At 41.7% G+C, this 5,397-nt stretch overlaps 1 pseudogene; it reads left to right on the top strand.

Moving 5' to 3' along the window:
- The first annotated feature begins 2,273 nt into the window (after nt 1–2,273).
- LOC142460626 (small nucleolar RNA SNORA48) lies at nt 2,274–2,405 on the top strand (annotated as a pseudogene).
- Nucleotides 2,406–5,397: the final 2,992 nt, after the last annotated feature.

The following is a 5,397-nucleotide window of genomic DNA, read 5'->3' as shown; positions in this document are numbered from 1 at the left end:
CTGTTCACAATTCTCATTACTGAATATCAGGATCCGTGAATTTCAAAGAAATTCATATTTTACTCTATTCTTATATTTTTTCTTCATGAAATTCCAACTTAAAGAATACTTCTTGGTTTATTACAGCTATACAAGACTGAGAAGGCATATCTTATTTTCTTATCTGCATGTAAAAGTTGAGATTAAGGACTAGTTAGTGTATTATACTCCACTCACTGAGCGCATGACAGTAAACTATAGTCTGATAGCTCAATGGTTGTTTTCAATAAAGTTTCAGTGGAGCACAGCCATACCCATTCACACTGTCAATGCCTGCTTTTATACTACAATGACAGAAATGATCTGCTAATTGGTTTTCGGGGCAAAAATGTTTGTTGCTCCTTATCACATTGATGGAAAATGGAGAAATTCAATCCCTTCCGTTATAAAATTGCATTGGATCAGATTTTATCATCACATGGTAGCGTGACATATAATAAGGTGTGTGCACACAGACAAACAGACCCAGGGGCAAGAAGGAAGAGAGAGGGGCGGGGGAGAGAGAGGAAGAGCGAGGAAGCAAAAGAATAAGAAAAGGAAACTGATCAATTGATTCCCAGTAGAGCAGAGTCCAAGGCATCTTAGATCTTGTCTTCATTAGATAAATAGCTGATCCACTTTCAGGACTTCATCACAAGTGTGAAGAACGGGATGCAGAAGGCACTTTTTGGGTAATGCCTTTTGGGGTAAAGATAGGGATGCTTGGGGATCAAGAGGTTAGGACGTGACTTCTGCAGTTAAATGCACAAATCAAAGTAAAGATGCAATACACGTAAAGCACACGCTGTGGGGCAACGTTTTAGTTTTATAAATTTAACACAGGCAATAATACATTTTCCTCCTACCAGATCTACTTCCCCTTCCCCTTCCTCACCTTCCCAACACCGAACAAGTGACAATGACTCATGCTTTTTAAAGTGTCTGAGAACAAATGCAGGAAGGGGAAAAACAACTAACAACAGGAAAACAAGAAAGACAAATGAGGTGCATTTCACCTAATGGGAACATGAATGAGGATTGTGTCCCTTCAATAATACTGTGATTGTTCGTGCCCTTCAGGGCATCCTGAAAAACTATCGAGGGAGTAATACTGCCAAAAGAAGGCATAAAATCCCATGGGTCCCGAATAAAGTAGAAAAGATAAAGTCTTCCTTTGCTGTCATTGAACAATAAAACCCAAATGGCTGGCTAATGGACACTAGGTGGGCTAACTCCACTGCTTATCAACTGGTAGACTGAAATTTTGGGTATAATTTTTTAATACGACTTGGAAATTGGGGGGAAATCTAACCCAAAGTAGAAAGAGACTGCTCTTTCATTTGACTGTTGATTGGAAGAGAGTGATTGATGTGGGCTCTGAATAATCAATATCGTGAGCAATTCTCATCTGAAAACAATGGAAGTTGGGCAGATTGTTCCCAACCTGCCACAAAACAGATGTCTCTAACATTCAAGGAGTAATATTTAGCTGAAAACCATTCACCAATGGTTGTATCACTGAGAGAAGTTCATCAAGCTGCCAGAAGTTCAGGAGCTTGATGGAGTAGTGGTGACAGGTTGGGATTTGAGCCTCACGGTTAGCAGCTCGAAACCATCCCCTGCTCCATGGAACCAGGATGAGGCTTTCTACTGTTGTAAAAAGTTACAGTGTCAGAAATCCATAAGGGCAGTTCGACCCTGTCTTACAGAGTCATTATGAGTCAGCGTCCACTCACAGCAATGAGTATGAGTTTGGAGTTTTGCCAGCAGTTCAGCCAGGATTCAGAAGAGGGCATGGAAAAGAAGATAGTATTGTTTGTGTCAGATGGATCTTGGCTGAAAGCAGAGGATACCAGAAAGATATTTATTTTTGTTTCCGTGGCCATGCAAAGGCATTTGACTATGCAGATCAAAACACACCATGGTTAGCCTTGAGAAGAATGGGAATTCCAAAACATTTCATTATCTGCATGTAACAAGAGGTAGTTGTGTGCACAGAACAAGGGTATGCTGCATGGTTTAAAATCAGGAAAGTTGTGCAGCAGAGTTGTATCTGCTCACCATAGTTATTTAAGCTGTATGATGAACAAATAATCAGAAAATCTGGGTTGCATGCAGAAGAATGAAGCATCAGGATTTGAGAAAGTTTTATTAATTACCTGCAATAAGCAAATGATACAACCTTGTTTTCTGAAAGTGAGCAGGACTTGAAGCACTTGTTTGTATGAATTAAGACTCGCTGTGAAGACAACCCAAACCCCTGGCTATGGGCAAAGAGACACCTGATTGGTGGTGGTGCTCTTATTTCAGTCAGGGGCAGAGCAGACTGGCAGCCCTTTGTTCATCCTAGTTTGATGCCTAGATTGTGGCCAGAATTGGGCACATAAAAAAAATAACCCAAATTCTTGCAACTGGACCAATAGGTAACATCAGGATAAATGGAGAAAAGATTGAAGTTGTCAAGGATTTCATCTTGCTTGCATACACAACCAATACTCCTGGAAGCAGCAGTAAGAAATCAAATGATGCATTCATTGCATTGGGTGAATCTGGTGCACAAGACCTTTTTAAAGTGTTGAAAAGCAAGGATTTTACTTGGAGGACTTTGCCTGACCGAAACCATGGTATTTCCAATCACCTCATATTTAGTTGAAAGCTGGATATTGAATAAGGAAGACAGAAGGATTGATGCCTTTGAAATATGGTCCTGGCAAAAAACATTGAAAGCATGATGGACTGCCAAAAGAACAAACAAGTGTGTCCTGCAAGGACAGCCTGACTGTTCTTTAGAGGCAGCGATGGTGAGACTTCATTTAACATACTTGGGACATGTCATCAGGAGAGACTATTCACTGTAACGTGGAGGGGCAGTGAAAAATAGGAAAGTCTTTGATTGCAACCATGGGCTCCAACCTAAGAACAATTATGAGGATGGTGCGGCGTCAAGCCGTGTTTTGTTCTGTGTTTTGACTCTCAGAGGGGCGCGATGAGTCAGAACAGACTCTACGACATTAAACAGCAACCACTAGCGTTCAACTTTCTGCATGACATTTTCAGAACAACAAGGGGGACTTACAGTCCATGTTCTGGAATATTCTTGCATTCACGCCAGTAGAAAAAGATCCTCTGAAAAACCTTACGAAATCCCTCACATACAGTTTGAATCAGAATTAAAAAACAACAGAATAAAATAGCCAGTCATTCGGAAGATAGAGAGTTTATAAATCTGTAGGTCATAGAAACTCATTTTCATCACAAAATTTATTTTGGATGACTAACATGACCTCAATTAATTATCATAATTGTCCCAATACAAGCCCGAGTGTGCCAAAGTTTAAAATTCGATGTATTACTCTCTCTTCATCTCCCAAATGGCTGGTCTAACTGAATAATTCTTAACTTCTATAATTCAGACCAGGTAAAGACAGTAAGGCCTGGAAAGGCAGGTTTTACCCTGAAATGAAATTTCTTCCCCTTAAAGGCTCTGTCAATGAAGTTCTTGGTTGCAAGCTACATAATATGATTATGGCTACTTAAAGGGAAAATCGATACAGTCTAGGGATGATACATAGCTCAGAAGAACCCTGATGGTATAGTGACTATACAGTGGACTGCTGGCTGCAAGGTAAGCAGTTCGAAACCACCAGCTGCCCCATGGGAGAAAGGTGGGGCTTTCTAGTCTCCTAAAGAATTATAGGCTGAGAAACTAAAAGGGACAATTCTACTGTGTGCTACAGGGTTGCTGTTCCTTGATGTTGACCTGATGGCAGTGAGTGTTTCTGGGAGAGCTCATGGCCTGCAGAACCAGTCACAAAAAATTGTCAAATCAACACAAATGAGAAAAATATTTCTTAAAGTTGCAAGAAGGATGGTCAGGAAGGCACCCTTTAATACCTATTAGGGGACCTACACTAGTCATCGTTGCCTCTGTCACTGGCACTGTGAATCACTCCACATCATCATAGCTGAACCTTTGGCCTCATTAACCAGGCTCTAACCATCCTCACTGCCATTCCTGCTATTGCCATCACGAATAATGTTTCTCTTGTCCTTCATGAAGAAACCGTGCCAGTGTAGTGGTTATGAGTTGGGCTGTGATACACGTGGCGGGCAGTTCAAAGACACCAGCAGCTTTGAGGGGAAAATGATGGGGTTTCTACTCCTGTAGACCAAGCCTCGGGAACCCCTACGTTGTCACTCTGAGTCAGCATTGAGTCCGTTATTAGTGAGTTTGGTTTTTTGGAGTCCTGAATAATGGAAACACTCCCCCAAAATGAAAGTCTACAAGATTTGCATCTAGTTCCCTGAGCCTTGGTAGGTGCCTCAGCTCTAGCTATCTAACAAGATCAAACCAAAACCCAAATCTCCTGCCATGGAGTGAAATTGGACATAATATTTGTTCAAGGGCTCCATCATGTTTCCCAGGCTCGAACTAATTACAGAGCAGTCTACCACCTCTCTTCCCTGCTGAGAAGCTAGTGGGTTCCATTGTCAGCCTTTCAGTTAACAGCTGAGTGCTTAACAACTGTGCCACCAGAGCTCCTTCCTTGAATGGTTTGCATTACAAAGGAAAGGCGAATTAAATTTCCAGACAGAACTATCCTCCAGGATCAGCTGCTTTAAACCTAAAGAAACAAACACACAAGCTCATCTCCATGGAGTCAATTACGAAGCAGTGTGACTGTACAGGAGGGGTTGTAGGTGTGCCCTGGTGGGTTTCTGAGATTGTAGTTCTTTATGAGTGTAGAAAGCGTTGTCTTTCTCCCACAGAGGAGCTGGTGGGTTGGAACTACTGACCTTGCAGTTAAAAGGCCAAACTCCAGAAATTATCCGGGATTATTTGAGTGGACGAGAAGGGTAACAGCAGGGGAGATCAGAGAGATGCTACGTGGAAGACACAACAAGCTAGCTTTGAAGAGAGAAAAAGAGGGTTAGGACTCAAGCTCAACTCACTGGCCCTCTACTTTACCGAGCATGATATCCTGTTCAGGGAGATGGAGGAAGAGACAAACAAACCGACAGAAGACAGCCGAACAGTCTAGTTCGCTGCTAACAAATACACTTAATGTTCTGTAGGCATCCCTTTGAAGATTACCCCTCAAAACTAAGCTGTTGTGCCCTGTGAAAATATTTCAAAGACTTGAGTGCTTCATCCCACCGATTTTCTATAACTGACGCTTCTGACGAGTGACAGGTTTTGTTTCTTGAAGGAGAGAGAAATGGTCCTGGCTCATGGACTTGAAGTAGTGAGAGCTGAATTCATGTCCAATTTTGCATTTATTTATATTTCTGGACAGTAGTTTGGGCATCTGTGAAAAAGGCATAGACAAGCTATTCCATACATTCTTCTCAACCCCACAAGAATGATTGCATTTTATT

Source organism: Tenrec ecaudatus, chromosome 10, assembly GCF_050624435.1.
Source record: "Tenrec ecaudatus isolate mTenEca1 chromosome 10, mTenEca1.hap1, whole genome shotgun sequence".
Lineage (NCBI taxonomy): Eukaryota > Metazoa > Chordata > Mammalia > Afrosoricida > Tenrecidae > Tenrec > Tenrec ecaudatus.
This window is presented reverse-complemented; position numbering and strand designations above follow the sequence as displayed.